This window comes from Chelonoidis abingdonii, chromosome 7 (genome assembly GCF_003597395.2).
Source record: "Chelonoidis abingdonii isolate Lonesome George chromosome 7, CheloAbing_2.0, whole genome shotgun sequence".
NCBI lineage: Eukaryota > Metazoa > Chordata > Testudines > Testudinidae > Chelonoidis > Chelonoidis abingdonii.
This window is the reverse complement of record NC_133775.1, coordinates 4456652-4478217: the sequence shown is the minus strand read 5'-3', so window position 1 is coordinate 4478217 and position 21566 is coordinate 4456652. Positions and strand designations below refer to the sequence as shown.

At 40.1% G+C, this 21566-nt stretch overlaps 1 protein-coding gene and 1 long non-coding RNA gene across 6 annotated transcripts in view; both read right to left on the bottom strand.

Annotated features, from left to right (window-relative positions):
- The window catches only part of MAST2 (microtubule associated serine/threonine kinase 2), a 368160-nt gene that overhangs the window by 334713 nt on the left and 11881 nt on the right, over positions 1 to 21566 (bottom strand). The gene's annotated exons all lie outside the window — the stretch shown is intronic.
- LOC116826706 (uncharacterized) lies at positions 12569 to 17076 on the bottom strand. Its single transcript, XR_012656222.1, has 2 exons — positions 17016 to 17076; positions 12569 to 13652 (listed from the first exon to the last, which is right to left on the bottom strand). It is a non-coding gene; the product is annotated as an uncharacterized LOC116826706 (long non-coding RNA).

Here is a 21566-nt window from a genome sequence, read left to right as displayed (position 1 = left end):
GGATCCGTGGATTTGAAGGAAAGGCATACAAGAGACCCTGACGGCAAAAGGGCAAGAAGGGCATCTCCCAAGGAGTCACAACAGTGTTCCTCCCTCCAACCCCATGAGAAGACAGAGGCATTTCGAGTTGGAGGGTGTGGCACCTGAGAAAGACCCAGATAAGACAGACCTCTCATAAAACTATATTGGTCAGCTCTCACTCATGGTCTTAATGGAAAATTCTGCTCAGCAAATATGCAATTGTGTTTTGTGATCCCGGCATATAGACAACTGAGATCTTCATTTGCTGGGCTATGCACCTATTCCAAACCTCACTTCTTCTCAAGACTACACATACCCACTTCTTTTAACCTTTCCTCATAGGTCAAGTTTCCTAAACCTTTTACTATTTTTCCTGCTTCCCTCTGGACTCTCAAGAGATCACATCTACTGCTTCTCCCCATCCGCTATATCAGTAACTCTGTCAAAGAAAGGAAATTAGGTTCGTTTGGCATGAACTGTTCTTGACAAATCCGTATTGGCTATTACGGAGCATAAGTGGGGCTTAGGCTTGCCTATTCTTGCTATTTCAACTATGACCAAATTGCCTTGAATTGTCAACACATCCAAGCATTGTTTACATTTGTACAGAGCCTAGCACAATAAGACCCCAGTCCTGTCAGAGGTTCTTGTACATTACCACAACCCCACAAAAAATAATACTGGGTCTGAAAGAAAATTTCTCCCAAAGCTTATGGGCAAGGACTCTTAGTTGGTTTCTCATCTTCTTTTGGAACTCTGCTTATGTGGGGAGGAGAGAAAAATTAATACAATTTAGCATCATGTGGACATTTCCATGCAATCCATTTTCTTCAAGTGCAGGATCTCACACTTTTCTTACTTCTATGTAACTAAGTTAATATTTATTCCATCCATTCTGTTTAGGGGTAACATGCCAAGAGAGAATTTAAACTAGATATTACAACAAACACCCTATGGGAAATAAAATTATTCACACACTGTTCACAGGTTACTGCCATACTAATTCCACATGGAAAACAAGATCCTTACCCAGTAAGCATCTCAGTACAGCGATCACCTCTTCTTGAATATCTTGGACATTACCATATACAAACAAATAATAGATGTATACTTATCTCTCTCTCTCTCAGGTCACGTCTACACTACGGGATAATATCGAATTAGCTAAAATCGGTTTTATAAAACTGATATTATAAATTCGATTTCATGCGGCCACACTAGGCACAGTAATTCGCGATTTTGTGGTCCATGCTCCGGGCTACGTCGATTTTGAGCGTTCTGCTTGTGGGTAGCCTCTCCGTAGTTCATATTCCCGCGTCGCCCGTGCCCCTTTTGAATTCTGGGCTTGATCATTATTTCTCGCGGGTGTGTGTTTCTGGGAAATGTCGTCAGTCTTCCTTCCTCTTGGGGAAATCAGCTGACATCCTTTCGCGCGTTTATTCCTGGATTTGCCCTTGGCAGACCGCATAGCCGGCAACCATGGAGCCGTTTCGCTTTTTTTTTTTTTTTCCGCACCATGTGTGTACTGGATGCGGCGGCAGTAGAGGCGATACTCCAGTTGCTCACTAGCGAGCTTCCTTGCTTGTTGGCATGATAGCAGAGATGTGGTGTTAAGTAGATAGTAAGCGTAGGTTCACGTTTTTTTGCCCCTGTTTTAAGGGGGAACAACACTGAGGAGGAACCTCACGAGAACTGGATTGGGTTTTTTAAGTCAGGGCGGACGGGTTTTGATATATCGGGGTATTAAAATTTGTTTGTTTTCTCGGTTATGCGGTAACAGGTTGTTCTCTATTCTTCCTCTTATCTCAAATATTTATAAAAGTCTGTTGAGTACAAGGGAACGCAAGTATTTGGTATGAAGAGCTTTGTTGTTTTAACATTGTTTGTTTCTGTTGAACTTTTTTTTGGTTGGACTGGTTTATCGGGCTATCTTTATTAAATCAGACTGTTTATTCATCTTTCTTTAGCAAGAGTGTATTGGTTTTTTTAATGCAGTATTGTTGGTTTTTATTTCTTTCTATAATAGTTTTCTTATAAACTTGTGGAAGTTTTTTCTTTCCTGGTAGGCAGATGGGGGTGGGAGGGAAAGCCCTCAACTCTGTGTCTCACTTTCCTATTGTCCGGGCGGGAAAAGGCGCCGGAACAAGGGAGGGGGATCTCTTGTGTGCGCTGATTAGGGTGATATGCCTCGCTCGGGAGCTAGCTTGCCTCTCGGTTGTTATTCAGGTTGAAGTTAGCCTTGAGGGCGAACCCAGGCAAGGGAGCTGGAGATGGAGAGATCGGGAGAGGACCCAGGGGGTCTGTGGTCTTGGGGTGCCTCTCAGGAAGGTGGGAACCAGGAGAGGAAAGGGTCGGCCCTTAATTTGCCTCGGTGAAGCGAGATTCCCAAGGGCTGGTAGTGAGACTGGGGGTTTTCTGGGGTAAGCCCCCAGGGTCTTTGGACGCTAAAGTCCAGATTTGGGACAGTTGAGGCTATTACAAGATACTTCCAGCTGCTACACTGCAGCTTCACTTGCTTCTTTTGTAATGATAGCAGAGATGGTGTTACCGGCGTTCCTTTGTGTACCGTACTTACTGTCCGAGAAAACTGCGGCACTGAAGTATGCTGGTTTATCTCTCCTTTCTCCTTGTAATGTCGGCTGTATCTATGGTGCCCCTGCTGAATATCGGCGGGGACCACCGCACAAGCAAACTCGCGCTCTGAGCTTCAGCTTGTGGACGATGTCAATCCCTCCCTTATGGTTTCTAATAATATGGGTAGTTCTCCTGCTTGGAATAAAGGGGCAGTGTTTATTAATGCAGGACCAGTTTTTGTTTAGATAGACAGCTGCTCCGTGTCAAGTATTCACAGGGGGGGTGCCCCTGCAACACCCACCGTTGCTTCCTCTCCCCACTTCCTGGGACCATGGCACCGTGCCCATTTTGTGTCTACTGAAGTTAATATATAAAGAAATGCAGGAATAGAAACTATGTAGTGTTTTAGTGACATAAAATGCGGGGGAGCAGGCCTCCGGCTGCGATGACTGTCCAGGCGGACATTAGCGGTTATGTGGGGTAGATGTGAGCCCAGCCTGCTAGTGATTGGACCGTCCAGACAGTACAGGTAATTCTTTATCTTTCAGGAAGGTGAGGGGGCTGAAAACCCAGTCATGATGAAGCTTGGTTATTAGCCGTTTTCTGTCTATCTTGGGAGTAACCGCAAGTTGGCTCTGTGTCAAACATGTTAGATATTCTATGGGTACGTTTACTAGTTCCTATCTTGCACCGTCGTACACGGGTAGGTGGAGGGAGGATACTGGCTCTTCACTTGCTGCAGTTCAGCGCGGGTTACAGCGCCTTCGTAACATGGCGGTGACTTGAAGTAGGTCAGATGATTTCTTTCCTTCTCACGTGGGGGGGGAAGAAACTGAGGAGTATCCTGACCAGCAGCCACTGTAGTTTTTGAACTACAGCCTTGGGGATGCCAGCCAGAATGAATGCAACATAGAATATTTTTCAGAGATGCTGTGTCTGTGGATATGTGGCAGTCCCCTCCAGTACCCCCATCCATCCATGAGCATCATTTGTTGTCTTGGTTTCCCGTTTTTACGCTTGTCACGCGCGCTTGTGTAGCCTGGATAGCTCTGGAGATGTTTTTTTTTCAAACGCTTTGGCATTTCGTTTCTGTAACGGAGCTTGATCAACAGAATTTGTCTCCCCATGACATCGATCAGATTCTAGTATCTCCCTGTGACGGTCCGATTGCTGGAGTCTTTTTGGATTTGAGACTTGCATCCGCCACCTGTGCTGATCAGCAGCTCCATGCTGCGCAAACAGGAAATTGTATTTCAAGTTCGCGGGGCTTTTCCTGTTTTACCTGCTGCTGCATCCGGAGTTCAGCATTTGCTGTCTCGATGCGGTCTTGTGGTGCTACTTGTGGGGATACCGCCCGGAGGCCAATAACGTCATTTGGTCCACAGCTAACCGTAATCGATATTATACGAATTTAGCGCTACTCCTTCGTCGGGTGGGTTTTACAAGAAATCGATTTTAAAAAGCCTTTATATCGTAATAAAGGGCGTTGTAGTGTGGACGGGTACAACGTTAAATCGATTTAACGCTCTTTAAATTGATTTAAACGCGTAGTGTAGACCAGGCCTCATACACACACACACGCACTTCACAGCATATAGCAAACATTCAATCAGGTTTGAGGCAGGCGGAAGCAAAACAGTAGCTAATGTAATTGCAATATATTCACTACTACATATAAATCTGCTTTAGATCTGTAACGAATCAGTTTGCATTTTATTCAGCATCTTACAACCCAAAGAACACCAAGTGTTTTTACTACTATATAACCATACATCACCAAATACGCAGACACCTCTGATATGTAGTGGAGCAACTAACTAATATATGTACAGCACACACTGCACCATAGTAGAACAGGTGAAATTTGGCCAAGGACGCCAGTGCAGATACCTACTCTTAGAAAAAATTTCACGAGATCTCTTAAATTCTTGTAGTATAGACTGAATCCGTTTATAAAATCTTGCTTAAAACTCAGTGTAAGCTGCATTTAACAATTCATCTACCACAAGTCAAAAGTGCTGATTTTATCCCATTTTCCAGGGACACAGTTTTTCAAAAATAAAAATGTAGGCCATAAATCCTCCCATACAGACAATTTTACCATGATTTGCAGATTATAATCAATAGACTTCTTAATGGTTTTAAATTAAACCTATTCAATCTATATTCTGGTGTTTAGAGTTCAATCCTCTAAGATTTAAGCACCCTCTAATCCCCCTGTACTCACAGGCAAGGTTCTACCCTTCACAAGATCAGGCCATAAGTCTGAGTACTAAAAGCTTCAAGATTTATTTGTCAAGAAAAACCATAAAACATGATCAAGTTAGGTTTCATATGGAGAAACCAAGAACCCAGGTTTCTAATAGGAACTATTATCCATGATAGCTCCAGTAAATATCAATATTGGGATCCAATCTGACACAGTATGTTTATTAATATTAATCGGGAAAGTTTAAGAAGCCGTTCATGAAAGTGTACAAGACAATTTGCTAGCTTGTATCAAATATTTTAGATAGTTAATAAAAACAGTTAACTCTCTAGATGGAACTATTATACTTTTTCCACCTCTTACATCAAAGAAACTCTCAACCCATTTCAGTTACAGATTTGCTCTATGTACCAATGGCAGGTTTTACAGGGCTTTAATAGCACTGTATTGAAGCAAACGAGAATGAAGATTCAAACTATACAGTACATAACCTTTTTTAGCTTATGTGACAGATTTTATATCCTGCGAAATTAACATGAACATTACTGAATAAAGTTCAATGCCTTCGGGGTCCATTATATTAAAAATGCAATTGTTTATTTCTTATTGTGAGACTTCAGGTATGCTAATGTGATTCCTCCAATTATCACTCCCTACATAGTTTAACATTTATTAGTTCCAACTGGATTCTCCAGGGCAGTGGTTTTTAAACTTTTTTTCTGGCGACCCAGTTGAATAAAATTGTTGATGCCCGTGACCCACCAGAGCTTGGGATGATGGGTGTGGGGCACGGGTGGGGCTCAGGCAGAGGGCTGGGATGGAGGGGTGAGGGCTGCAGGGTAGAGCCAGGGATGAGAGGTTTGGGGTGCAGGAGGGGGCTCTGGGTTGGGGGGGGGAGGCTCAGGGCTGGGGCAGGGGAGTTTCCCATAAGAACAAAACAGGCTTGCACAGGAAGTGTTATGTGGTAACTTATAATTATTGGGAAGTATGCTCTTATTAAGTCTCTGAAGAGAAGACAAGAGAAGCCTACTTAGGTAGCATGTTTTTTTGCTGGGAAAACATGATGAAGGCAGAGAACCATTCAGCCCAGAGATACCTCAGTTGAGAGAAGTAAGACTCATGTTTCCACCCAAGAGAAATGATAGCCAGGGGAGTCAGATGCCTGAGAATGGGTGCCCTCGCTAAACCACTAAGGTGAAATACAGGTGCAGTTGCTCTGAATTGTCACAGCTTGTAAAAGCAGTTTGTTCTGTTAATGATAAGCAGGCATTTATGGTTGACCAGGCATTTCAGGATTGAACTATTTAAATTCTTCTAATTTTATGAATATATTTATTAAATTTTAATTTCATGCAACTATATTTCTGCTCAACTCTAGGTAGCTGAAATGGCCAGCTTGATTTTACTTTGTAATCCATCTCATTTATCCAGCTGCGCATGCTTACTGTCTTCACAACAGTTATGTAACCAAAATGTTTTCTACATATATTTTGTAAAAAAAAAAAAAAAAAAAAAAAGCAGGTAAACATCATGAAGGTTTTACCTAGTGAGGTAGAGTAAATGTATAGTCTCAGCTAGAAAAGAGTATTTCTGGTACACCTTTTATATATGGTTTAGATAATTACTAGCATAATACGAACATACATTAAATATTTCTAAACATACCACACATTAAAAACCAAGTTTGGTTTAGAAAATATCAGAAAGCATTAGGCTCTAAATCAAACAACTTTTTGAACCAATCAGGAAGTTTTACGCAAAAGTTGAAGTCAATGGTCATCTAAAAGTTACTTTCAGAGCACAGATTTTATGAAATGCCAACTAGACGGCTCCCTATGAGCGGTTCGGTTCCTTTAATTTCTATTAAAACCAGCAGGAGTTTAAGGAGCTCAGGTCCTTCCAAGAGAGCACACACCACCTTTCAGACTTGGACCCTAATGCAACTTAGAACCATGATAATATTTACATGTAGGAAACCCATTCTGAGTTACCTAAATTTTTCAAATCAGCAAATGAGCAAAACACCAAAAGGAAGGTTAATAAATTACATATATGTTTTAGAGAACTACATGCCCCAACAACTATGTGGGTGAAGCCAAACAATCAGTATCCTCTCAAATTAATTCACATAGGAAAATGATAAAATACAAAAACCACATCACCTGTGGGTGAACACTTCACATAGCGATCACTCTGTATCTGACCTATCAGTCCTTATCCTCAAAGGAAACCTGTACAACACTTTCAGAAGATGAGCCTGGGAGCTTAAATTCATAACTTTGCTAGACACTAAATATCACGGTCAAATAAAGACACTGGACTTAAGGCTCATTACAACAATCTGTAACCCACTAACCCTCCTTTTGTCCTATGACCACAAGGGTGTTAAGGAGCCTCTTCACCTTGAATGGTTCCTTAGAATATGTGCTGACTACTTATGCTAAAATTTCTGTTCAATCTTGTATTTAGCTGTGACAGTGAGTATCTTTCCCAGACCTAAAGAAGAGCTCTGTAGTTTGAAAGCTTGTCTCTCTCACCAACAGAAGTTGGTCCAATGAAAGTTATTACCTCACCCACACTGTCTCTCTAATATCCTGTGACCAATACAGCTACATCACCACTGCATACATATGTGTTTTGTTCATTTAAGAAATGAAGTTCTATTATTTAAGATAATACTGCATCATATACTATAAAGTATACTTTTAAAATACACCTCTACCTCGATATAACGCTGTCCTCAGGAGCCAAAAAAATATCTTACCGCATTATAGGTAAAACTGCGTTATATCAAACTTGCTTTGATTGATTGGAGTGCGCAGCCCCACCCTCCCGAAGCACTGCTTTACCGCATTATATCCGAATTTGTGTTATATACCGGACTGTGTTATATCGCAGTAGAGGTGTAATAAGGTTTTATTCACATGAAATTTTATTCCAATCCTTGATATTAAATCACCGATGAGAAGTAGCAGGAGTCCATGAGGGGTATAGTTTAGTAAGTCTACTGTAAAACCCTACAAATTTGTCTCAGCCGATGCAAGACTGTGGAATTTACAGAAACCAGATTCTTCAAAATTTTCTTAAAGTAAGTTTTCATAGTTACATCCGCTTTACCCTCTTCTCCCTCTCTCACCACTTCCTCTGCTAGTATTGTGAACTCATTTCCTAAAACACACAGTCATTCTCCTTACTTGGGAGCTGTAAAGTTATCTATATCAACATTTTCACACTATGAAATTCTACTTAATATAGTCACACAAAATATCTACCCTTTATCTAGAACCAGTGATACTCAGACTGAAGCTCACGAGCCGCAAATGGCTTTTTAATGCGTCTCCTGTGGCTCTTTGCAGCACATGATATTAAAACTGTGTGATTAATTAACTAATTTAAGTTATTAACCAATCAGGCTATGTTTACTAGGTTATTAACCAATTTTAGTTGATAAATAAATAATACTTGGTCAGTCATTTTGCTGTGAGAATAATTACGGTGTGTGTATATATATTATATACACCGTGTACATACATATACATACATATATATACACACACACTCTTTCCCATATTTAAATATGAATATATAGTACTACAGTAAATGAAACAATGAATTCACCCTATTGTGGCTCTTGAGTAATATTGATTGCTAATTTGGCTCCTGAACCAGAGATCTGGTATCAGAGGGGTAGCCATGTTAGTCTGGATCTGTAAAAAGCAATAAAGAGTCCTGTGGTACCTTACAGACTAACAGAAGCATTGGAGCATAGGCTTTCATGGGTGAATACCCACTTTGTCATCTGAGTATCACTGACCTAAATAGTTAGTTATCTGGTTATTTAATTTAGATCACTGATAAATGAACAACAAACACATTTACTATATTTCTCATTCTGGATCAGGAAAGTATATAGAAGACCATACAAGCAAAAACAGCCTATTTTTCTGCAAAAAAGGGCCACATAGGTATCATTTTGCCTTTAAATAAATTCTTGTCAAGTATAATCTTCTCTTGAAGTAAACTGCTTCACAGATTTTTGGGGTTTGGGGAGGCGGCACTGTAATAAGACAAAGCCAGGGTTGCATTTTAGTAATGTTGTCAGCAATCCAGTGGTTTGAAATTCTTTAAATAGGACTAACATGAATAATTTTTTTTTTTTTAATAGATTTGGACTTTTTTTGCCGATGTGAATACCCAGAAACAATTCCGGTAACAATATATACCCTATCATCCTGCATATATTCCCCCAGAACTGCAAGAACACAAGGATACATCCACATGGAGTGGAAAAAGGAAGACGATATCTGGAAACTGTAGAGAGGAGGCAAAATTAATGATTAATGATTAGGAATTAATGATAAAATTAAAGATGAGGCAACAGAGAACTGTTTTAAGTAAGAGAACTATAAATATATAGGTTTCAGAGTGGCAGCCATGTTAATTTGTATCAGCAAAAAGAACAAGGAGTACTTGTGGCACCTTAGAGACTAGCAAATTTATCTGAGCATAAGTTTTCGTGGGCTAAAACCCACTTCATTGGATGCATGCAGTGGAAAATACAGTAACAAGATATATATACACTCACAGAGAACATGGAAAAATGGGTGTCGCCATACACACTATAATGAGAGTGATCAGTTAAGGTGAGCTATCATCAGCACGAGGAAAAAAACCTTTTGTAGTGATAATCAAGATGGCCCACTTCCAACAGTTGACAAGGTGGTATAAGGAACGTAGGGGGGGAAAACAAACATGGGGAAAGAGTTTTAATTTGCGTAATGACCCATCCACTCGCAGTCTTTATTCAAGCCTAATTTACTGGTGTCCAGTTTGCAAATTAATTCCAATTCAGCAATCTCTCGTTGGAGTCTGTTTCTGAAGTTTTTTTTGTTGTAATATTGCGACTTTCAGGTCTGTAATTGAGTGACCAGGGAGAATGAAGTGTTCTCCAACTGGGTTTTGACTGTTATATTCTTGACGTCTGATTTGTGTCCACTTATTCTTTTACATAGAGACTGTCTAGTCTGGCCAATGTACATGACAGAGGGGCATTGCTAGCACAATAGCATATATCACATTGGTAGATGTGCAGGTGAACGAGTCTCTGATAGCGTGGCTGATGTAATTCGGTCCTATGACGGTGTCCCCTGAATAGATATGTAGACAGAGTTGGCAACAGGCTTTGTTGCAAGGATAGGTTCCTGGGTTAGTGCTTTTGTTATATGGTTGCTGGTGAGTATTTGCTTCAGGTTGGGGGACTTTCTGTAAGCAAAGACTGGCCTGTCTCCCAAGAGCTCTTGAGAGTGATGGATCGGCCTTCAGAATAGGTTGTAGATCCTTGATGATGCACTGGAGAGGTTTTAGTTAGGGGCTGAAGGTGACGGCTAGTGGCATTCTGTTACTCTCTTTGTTGGGCCTGTCCTGTAGTAGGTGACTTCTGAGTACTTTTCTGGCTCTGTCAATCTGTTCCTTCACTTTTGCAGGTGGGTACTGTAGTTGTAAGAATGCTCGATAGAGATCTTGTAAGTGTTCTGGCAAGGAGAAATATTGCATCTGATAACATTTAAATAAAAAAAAATCTAACTAAGGGCCATTCATAACCAATAGGGAGTCTAAGAGACATCTTTACCGAATAGGTGTGTGTGATATGTACACAAATTTGTTCTTAATTCATTCATAACTTAAATTCTCCTCATGACTACATATTTAGCCTTTTTAGATCTTGCATAATAAGCCCACTGTTTGGAAAATTGGGTTTCCTGTCCCAACAGGGAAATCTAGATTGCTCCCTATTATGGGTTAACCAAGACAGGTTCAGAAAATTTTTCAGGGGTACTTTTCATTAATGCATAAGCATTGAAACTTGCTCTAAAGATTATGCAGCTGTTGAAAGATTCTACAGAAAAAGACTCCTATTCATGCATGGTAGATTTGCAGACATTTTAAAAAAAAAACTTAGATTTGTCTGTGCTTATTTCAATCAAGAATTTGAGTATATGATTATAAAAATCTCATAATGCAACATTCAGGGACAATGCGCTATTAACTTCTACAATACTAACCTGCATTCTACCCAATTTAAAATATCACTGAGTTCTACATACACACTGTGTTAGTCAAACTCCTATGAGAGACAGCGTTCATCTGTAAACAATAGAACAATCTTTCAGAAGACTAAGTAATTTTGTTCAGTTGTCATTCAACAATCACAAAAGTGATATTAAGAATCTAAAAAGTTCTTCAATTAATCAAAGCTGGAATAGCAAAATTTTAATTTAGAATTCTGTAATAAGAGGAATCAAATACAAGACAGCCAGAAAGCTTAATTTGCCCCAGATGGGGATGTGTTATCTATATACAGATGATGGAAAGATCTACTATAGTCTCTCAAAATAATGGGAGCCGGAGGAAACACCTCTGTGCAGTGAGGCAAAAAATACTCAAGTCGTTTTAAATAGATCCCATCAGCCAACCACAGACTTTGGAGAAGTCAGTCCAGTACAGAGCACACATTGGGAAACAGAGGAAATGGGTGTCAAGAACATCCAAGGAATCAACTCCTGCTTCTTTTACAGCCTGGTGTTCCATAGGATTATGGGAATATGCTGAACTGTCTGCTAAACATGCATAAAGTATCCAAACTTCTTCTGTTCAACAGACTACTACGCTCTTTAAGAAGCACATCATGTTGAAGAGAAACAGATTACAACTCAAAACAGTGATTTCATCCCTAATGGGACCACTATCCACAGAACTGGAAATGAACTTTTTAAAAAAATAATTAAATATATGGGTCAGAAGCTCGGCTGCTGTAAATCATGATAAATCCAATGGAGCCATGCAGATTTATACCAGCTAACTATTGGTCCCAATATTTCTTAATCAAAGGGGGAAAAGTAATTTTTCTACGCTACTTGTGTAAGTGCTAGGAACCAGGAGAAAAGTATTCCAGAGAGCTAAGAGCAAAAGAACCTTATATACGAAAAGTACAAATTTAATCTTCCAATCACAGATCCTCTTCAAGCCAAAATCATATACATACTTTTAGCGAAAACTATGGGAGATAGCTATTATATTAAACCCTGTATATATTTTAAAACTCAAAATCCATTAACTGCTTACTGATGGTGTGAAAAAACAAGGCTTGATAAGAAGAAATTAGATTGAATCAACACCACCAATCCATTGACTTAATAATTTTTTCCTTTGCATACACTCTTCCCCTCCCCCACTTCCACCCTATAATCCTCATTCCTTCACTCCATTAATATTCTGAGTAGGTGTTAAATCCAGTTTGAGATGGCTGGAACATTCATTCTTGACCAGTTAAAAATACAAACGGCAGTTATGCAGTCTTCCATTTTATATATTACCCTTTCTGCTAAAAACATGAAAAGTTTAAAAGATACATTATACAAAACTCCTTCACTGGAAGCCATTTACACAAATCTTGAAAAGCAAGTCCTCTGCAAAAATATTTTCTTTGAACATCCACTAAAAACCACATCACAGATGTGCCATGTATGTGGTGGACCCTGATGTCATTTGCTGGGCAAAGTTGAAAGCAATTATATTTATGATCATACAGGATTATCAAATCAGCATTTATCTGCCATATACTTTTTATACTTTCTCTCCAGTTGCTGCAGATTTTCAAGATCTGTGTATTTAGACTTACTAACACACAACCATCCAAAACTCCAAGCATATTCATTTTTGTATAAATACACTGCAACAAGTAAGACAGTGTGCAAAAGCTAAAACTTCCTTTTACAAATTTATTTTTAAATCAGCCTTCTCATCTTGCCAGATTCATTCAGTGATGCCCATAACTTAGATGTTCATTACATCAAAACACCTTCCATGATGGTTATGCTATAACAAAGACAAGAATGTGGCATCACTAACGGGTTAGCCAGGTACAGAAAACAGATCATAAAAGAACACTGCTGTTTTAAAAAAAAAAACTTGATAGTTTACATAGAGATGAAAGGAAAATATATAATTTGATATGAGAAGTGAAGAGATTGATACTGTATCTTCTATATAATAGGTTTACTAAAATGTTTTTTAAAATGTTTAATGTATTTAAAATGAGTTGGTAAACATTTAAAATAGCAACAGTATTTTTAAAGTATTTTTGTTCAAGTTACAAACAGTAAATTCCCCTATTACATCCGACAAGGATGAGTAAGACAGAGTAACATGCAAGTCTTAATTTACACCAATATAAATTCTAATGCCTAAATCGAGTCAAGCCACTTAAGAGTATCATGGGTAATGCAATTTCTTTTATAATATAAACTTCCTTACATACTCCTCTTAATTGAAGTATAAAACAACCAACGACAATTTAGGTAATCCAATTTACATAGGCAAACAATAATTACGTACCGAGCTACAGGAGCTATAAACGTTTCCATATTTAATTATACATCAGGTAGACATTATAAAGAGCAAACCCAGGGTCATGTTCCAATGACTGAAAGTTGGAACACCATGTCCTGACTGAGCCGAGATTTAAATCTCAGTCCAAAATAACCTAGAGAGTTATAGATCTGAGGCAGGTGGACAATACAATGCATAAAAATGTGTAGCTATATTTGGTTTGAATAAAATAATTATTGACTTAGGAGTGATGCAGAGTTCAATCTTCTTTAAAAACTGAGCTTCTCAAAGAAACTTCCTAAGTATTGTTAAGTTTGGAGCATTGTGGTATAGTCTCAAAACAATTTCTGCTGGTCCATTTTGGAATTTAGTCCACAAAAATATCTCCAAGACTAAAGGGGCAAGGGGAGAGAAATCCACGCCCAGCTGCTGTTCCAATGCTTGTCTCAAATGATGCTGCCTACAAAAAAAGAAAAAGGTGATTGATGAACCAAATTTAGGTGTGAGGGAAGCAGATGTGCTAATAAGGTTTTTCCATCTTGACTTTCAATAATTGATTCACAGGTAACAGACCATTAGGCTATATACTAATTAATTTTATAAAATAAAATTCAATTTAATTTTATAAAATAAGATTGCTCTGTGCAGGATGGACTGTAAAATCATAACACTGTGTGTACCCAATTTAACAATACTAAATTATTGTCAAGCATATATTGGAACTAGAAACAATAGCTAAATTAATCTTAGCTCAGTTAGGGTTGACAGTAAAGTAGCCAAAGAAAGCTCCACAGGTTGAGCATATACAGTAGTCTTTCAGTCCATAGTGCTAGGCATTGGACAAAAGGAATAGTGGACAGTTCAAATATGCTCTTACCAATCAAATAGACAAAGAAAACATGGGAACATTGTTAGGATGAAAACTTTTAGGAAAAAGGTGGCCTGAGAAGATCTAGGCTGTGATTTGTTTATCAGCCTGATGGAAAGAGAACAGAATTCACTTTTATCTTGTTTGGTGGAAGTGAGTAAGAAAATTCCTCTTTTTCAGCATGAAAAGAGCATGCACTTTCCAACGCAGAATTCCAATCATTTGACAGCAAGTTTTTGTCTACATAAATCATCTGGAAACCACACACTTCCCATCCCAAGCCAGACGAGACTGTCAATACATGGCAAGAATTTTAAAATCACACTTCTGAAGTCTTCCTGAGTTTAATTAAAGACTAACGAATTCTCTGACACCTGGTCTACACTACAAAATTATGTCAACATAAGGCAACTTATGTTGACCTAACTCTAAGTGTCTACACTAAAATGTTGCTCCTGCCGATTTAAATCCCCAACTACACCGACTTAACTCCACCTCTGTGAGAGGCACAGCACTTAGGTCAATGCAGTGTCAGTGTAGACACTGCATTACTTATGCCAACTGTAATGGCCTCCAGGTGGTGTCCCACAATGCCCTATCCTGACCATGGTGGTCACCATTTTGAACTCTGCTGCCTGGCAGCCAGATACAGTGGTGTATACACCCCTCCCTCTGCAAATCCCCACAAATTTTTGAAGTTCCATTTCCTGTTTACTCGGCATGGAGGGCACACCTAGCAACTGGCAGATGACCATGCTGACTACAGGCTGCAGATGCACTCCTGCCTGGACTACACAGGAGGTGATGGATCTCCTGGGTCTATGGAGAGAAGAGATTGTGCGGGCACAGCACCAATCCAACTGTAGAAACATCAATATCTATAAGCAGATTGCTCGGGGCATGGGGGATAAGGACTACATGAGGGACCCGCAACAGTGCCACGTGAAAGCCAATGAGTAGCAGCAGGTGTACCAGCTGCTCTACTGCGGAGCTGCAGACATGCCGCTTTTACAAAGAGCTGCATGCCATCCTCGGCAGAGACCCCACCACCACCCCCAAGAGCTCCATGGATACTTCGGAGGACTCAGAGTCACAGGCCCCCCAAGGGAACAGTGAGGCGGTGGTACTGGATAAGGAAGAGGAGGATGACAACTATGGGGGACGGGCAACCAGGGAATCCAGTGGTGCAATGAGCCAGGAATTGTTTTTTACTCTAGAGCAGTCGAGCCAGTCCCTACACTCCAGCACAGGCGAGCATGATGCCAGGGAAGGAACCTCCGGTAAGTATGCAGTTTGCTTTGATATTGCAGGGACAAATCTGTTCATTTACTTTTTTATCATGCTAGAAGTAGTAGTGAAATAACAAATAGAGGTAGAGTTTCTGCTTCTCACTCCCCAGTACACTTAGGCTTAGGGGAAACAGTTTGTGTGTACAGAGATGTCCCATGAATCCTCCATAGTGATCTTGAGGAAACTTTCCTCTTCCTCTTTCCTGGAGATAGTCTGCAATCCTCTGCTATCCTCTGCTGAAGGTTTCTGAGGAGGGCTGCCTTATTTCTTCCACTGCGGTAAGAGACCTTCACATGCCATTCAGCAAGTACTTCAGCAAGCACCATTGCAGCACAAAGGCTAGTAGCATGCGGACCCGACCTGCAGCTGGACACGTGTAGGAGCTGTTCCTTTTCAGCTTCCATTACCCTCAAGAGTGAGATATCAGCTAAAGTCACCACCGCCGGTGGAAAACGATGCCAGTATTCAGTTCAATTGCCCTACCCACATATGCTACCCCCTTTATTATCCCAACTCACCCCCGTCCCCTGGGCCATATTCACCATGGCTGGGATTGCTGCCGTGCTCGATGAATCCCAAGAAGAAGTGAGAATGTAATGTTTGTAACTTGTGTGGATCAGGGGGTGTGAGTTCAGTATATCAAGTTTCCATTTATCTTGTGAATACGCTCACAATAGTACCTCTGTGCATTGTATCTTTTGTAGCTGGAAATGTGGCCTTGAGGGTCTCTCCATCCACACGAATCAAGCGGTTCAAACAGATAGGGAGGAGAAGGAAGAGGACCTGGGATGACATGTTCCAAGACATCCCGCAAGCCTCTGGTGCTTCAGATATTAAGCACAGGACTTGGGGAATCACTGTGGCAGACAGAATGAACAGAGAGGAGCAAAGCAAAGGAAAAGGAGAGAGAAAGGCAGCAGAAGATGCTAGCACTTCTCAAGAGGCAAACAGACAGGCTGAAGACTTTTGCTGACCTTCAGACTTAACAGACCCATGCTTGCCTCCCCCGCTACAGCCCAGAGAACTGCATTCTAGAACACGAACACACATGGCATCCAAGGATGCTACACTTCCCCTACCATTCCAGCCCACAGGAAAGTACAGGCAGTCATAGCCGCACATACACTGACCTGTGAGAGACATGGTTGGTGTACGTGTTTATGATTCTTTTCCCTGTATTTATAAGGTTTCATTCAGTTATAAATATGTCTGTTTGCATGGTTTTGGAATAAAAGCCCATTTATGGAAACTTAAGTCATTTAATTAGTTCACATCATCTGCTGGCTGGGGCTGACATCATTCACATGTAATAGCAATAGATGCATTTGCAATGTTATATGACTACACATACAGCACTCGTTACGAAGTTCATTTAGGGATGCAAAATTTAAAAAAAAAAAAAAAAAAATCTCACACACAATGCCAGGCAGCACACACTACAGCTACACATATTACTGTGGCTCACCATTAAAATGGTCTTTCAAAGCCTCCAGTAGCCATACAGCTCCCGCTGAGTTCTTATAGCCCTGGTATCTGGATGCTCAAAATCAGCAGACATGAACCAACCCTCCTCGTCCTAGACGAGACACGATACATCGATCCCCGATAGATTGGTCACTACCCACCGATCCAGCAGGTAGCGTAGACATACCCTCAGTGACTAACCTGTTGAATTGGAGATAGTTCACCTCCCAACGACTTCATAAATATCTGCTTCAATTACCTTTGGTAAATGAAATAACCAATCAATTCATTTTCTGATATAGCTGTAAAACTAATCTGAAAAGTTTTCAAAATAAAATCACTTTAAAAATGTATAGTGTGTACCTTCTAAAAATGAAACCTACATCTATCTCTGAGTTGTGAAGAACAACCACCATCAACAAGAATGCACTTTTATGTAGAAATCCATGATTAAATCGAGTCTTCCTGACTAGTGATTTAAACCAAATCCACCCTGATTTTGATGCAATCGCACAAATCCATGCTCATTTCTCTGGCCCAGAAACTGTGACCCACCACCCTCAGCTGCTCCATGATAGCCACCAACAACCTTGAATTATTTTTCACTGTTCCCTCAGCAAACTGTCCTTGAAAAACAGACATGTCCCCAACTGTTGCACTACTTCCTGCAGGTCTGCGAATACATGAGAATCATGTGTCCTGTATTTGCTCCTGTCATAGCATTCCCTCTCAGATCTGAACCTTAGAGTTCAGAAAATGAGATACTAACACATGAATCCTCTAAGCTTAGTTACCAGCTTAGATCTGATACCACTGCCACCACCCAAAAATATAGTGTTTTGGGGCACTCTGACCTCCCGAACCTTCCCTGGGGACCCCAAGAACCCAAATCCCTTGGGTCCTTAAACCAAGGAGAAATAAACCATTCCCCCTTCTTTCCCCCTCCCAGACTTTCCCTCCCTGGGCTATCCTGAGAGACTACTGATCCAAACTCTTTAAATCACAATACAGAGAACCATGTCCCTTCCCTTCCACAAAGAGGCAAACAGATTCAAGGAAAACAGAGACGAGATCTACTCTCTCCCACCCCTGTCCCCCCAGCAGTTCTGGGAGTTATCCCATCCCTGGGATATAAATCAGGGAACAAAAAAAATCAATCAGGTTGCTCTAAAAAGAAATCTTTTAATAAAAGAAAGAAAAGTAAGAGAATTATCTCTTGTAACTTCACAGATGTAAATATACAGGGTCTATAGCTTACAGACCACCAGAAAGAAACTTTCCCCTCAGTACAAATCACAAATAAATATCCCAGCAACTACACACTAAAAGTTAACGCAGCCAGATCCACAACTTTGCAAATAGAGTAAAACAATCAAAAAGCCTAAACCTCCTGTTTTTACTTACTATTTGAACAGAAACTTAGAGAGCCTGTAGTAATGTCTGGTCTCTCTCAGACGCCCCGAGAGAAGAACACACAACAGACAAAGAACTCACACAAAAGCTTCCCTCCACCCAAATTTAAAAGTATCTTGTCTCCTGACTGGTCTTCTGGTCAGGTGTTGCAGTTCCCTGCTTGTAACTCTTCACAGGTAGAAGAGACATTAACCCTTAACAATCTGTTTTTGATAGCTCCATTCATGAGAACAGTACAGAGTTGTAGCTTGACACATCTGTCAGAAATGGCACACACTGAAAAGTGCAATGTGGGCTTGTGGAATTTTTAAAAAGGCAGGAAAATTATGGGATATGGATGGCATTATCGGATGGTGAAAGTTTCATGCTTCTAGAGATCCCTGTGCTATTCTTTTCTACCCCACAACACATTGTGAAAATTCCCCAAAGGTACTGCACCAGATGGTGGTGTGTTGCACACTGGAACACCACAACACTTTGCATCAACACAAGCATTGCTAGTGAGTACGTGCAACTCCAACATAATCGGTAAAGAACGCATGCACCCAAGCAATATACAAGTATCAGTGGGTGTATGTTGACATAACGTGTACCAACCAAAGTTTGTAGGGTGGAGGTGGCCTAAGTCAACTTCTCTATCTATAAAATAGAAATAACATTTACCACGCTTAGAATACATCATAGGGATCTTCAGAGACTTAGTACATTTATGCGGGAGATTTTCAAAGGCACAAAGGGCAGTTTGGCACTTAATTCCCATTGATTTAGGAGGTGGTCACCAAACTGCCCTCTAAGTCTTCAAAGAGCTCCCTCTAGACAATTATCCTGCAAAACACTGCTATTCAAAGTGGCGGTCCGTGGACTGCTGCCAGTACATGAGCCATTGGCTGCCGGTCCGCAACGAGTTTCCAGGAAAGAAAGAGAAATAATAGTATAATTTTAAAATCGCACTGGAATTCCAACACGAATAATTATCAGTCGATAAAAGTCGACAATATTAAATACTATGTTTTCAGAAGCACATATTATAATATTGATAATTATGCCATAGCGCTACAGTATGGTTTGCATGAGACATGCGAGTGAGCGCTTACCCCACTCCTTTGCATATAAAGACCCCGCCCCCCTAGCAGTTACCATCGAGAAGTTCAATAGAGAACCTCATACGGATCTCTGTGCGTTTGTCATTTGTGACCCTGTCCGAACCCACTGATCTGAGAACGTAAGTACTAATAATAATAATATAAATTTTAATAATTAGTTTCTATCCAATTCCACCATATCTCTTACAAAGTAGATAGAGACAATTGAGCACCACACACCTGTACCCAAACAGACAGTCCTTGTAGGAGTAGGATTTTATAATTGTACTATAAGAATTGATATAAACTTTGATTTCATTCTGCCAGCCAGATAACAGAAAGAAATGACCATCTGAGACGGGGATTCTGTTTCCAAAATGCATTACAATTAGGACTTGTTATAAAGTTTAGTTAGTAAGAGAGGATTTTGTATTGTGTCCATGATAAACAGATTAGAGAAAAGTTGAGGATCTGAAGCACCAATGTGAATTATTTTAGTTGTAAATCGAGACTTGCTAAATCTTATAATGTATTCTGCTGAATACAAAATACTGCTGTCTGTATACTTTTGAAGGTTTCTGTGAGAGACTGTTTGTGTGAATGAGGAACGAATGCATCAGGAAAAGATAAGGTGTGAAAGGCATCACAAATGTCCAGATGGTCAAGAAAAAGAGAAAGACTTGGAAAGACCAGGAGACAATAAGAAAACATCCATTGTATCAGATGCTAAACATGTTAGCAGCATTGACGACCTCAGAGGAGAGGCAGGCACCCCGGAACGCGAGACAACAAATAGGAGATAACGATGGGAAGCCCAACAATAACCATCAAACGATAACAGCAGAAAACCCCAAGATTAACACCACTTAAGGACTTATGATTACAGGATGACATTGCAAAATGCATGGACTCAAATGGGAATTTACAACTATAAAGCTGGGGTGTTTTGCTATAGAACTCTGGGTTCTGTCCTGCAAAGCCTCAGAGCATCGAATCGCGACCAACAAGAGCCCAGCTCCTCACTCATGCTCAGTCTAACTGGCCATTAGACTGACTCAAGCTACAACAGATTGTTAACTATAAATATCAACTGGTAGAGGAGAGAGAGAGAGAGAGAGAGAGAGTTCGTCCCCCCTGAAAAGATCCCCTCTGCTTCCTCCATATCCATGTATCATTTCATACATGCTTTCATTATCCTTAATTTATAGCCTTCCCCTCTTCTAGAATCAAACCTATGTGTCTCTGCCAAGAAGTTCTCGAAATTCCTCGCTTTCTCACTCCATATCTTTCAGACAAGTAAATCTTATTTTTGACGTTCATTATTCATTCTTTCCACATGTTCAAACCATCTTAACTTTCCAATCATCATGATGTTTGCAATTTAATTTTAAAGTTTATATTATCTTCTTATCCTAACATTGCTTAACAGGGTAAGTAATTTTCTCCCACACATTTCTCAATAAAAGCATTCCCACTGCATTTATTTGGCTTTTATCCTAATATCATAAATTAAGTATATACCGGAGTAAGGGAACTTATATTATTTTATACCTAATTTACAGATGGCGAAGCAATGCCTAATCAACTTATTTATCAAGCAGAGACATCCAGTTGCTGAACACGCAAGGAATTCAGAATCAACAAAAAGAATTCGTACTAGCTTTACTCAGAAATATGACTCCTCATACATTCAGTTCGATTTCGTAGCCACGAATAATGGTGGAGTGCCAAAACCGCAGTGTGTTATTTGTGGCAATGTGTTGGCTAATGACGCAATGAAGCTGTCAAAGTTCAAGAGGCATTTAAATATAAAACATAATGAAATTAGTTCAAAGCCAAAAGAGTTCTTCGAAAGAAAGCATGTTGATTTAAAAAGCTGTCAGAAACAGATCTTTAAGTGTCACAAATAAATACTTCTGCTTTGCGAGCTTCTTATAAAGTAGCGCTTTGCATTGCTAAGGCTAAAAAGCCATACACAATCGGTGAGACACTAGTGATAGCTGTATTAAAGATGTCAGCATGGAAATGTTGGGAGAGCCGGCGGCAAAGAAAGTGGCTCAGGTGCAACTTTCAAATCACACTATAGCTCGGCAAATTCACGATCTGGCTCACGATATGGAAGATCAGCTCATAGGACAGATTAAATTGGCAAAGTACTTTCCTTTGCAGCTTGATGAAAGTACAGATGTTGCTAATATGGCAATACTGATAGTGTATGTGTGCTTTGAACATGAGGGTGATTTGAAGGATGAGTTTT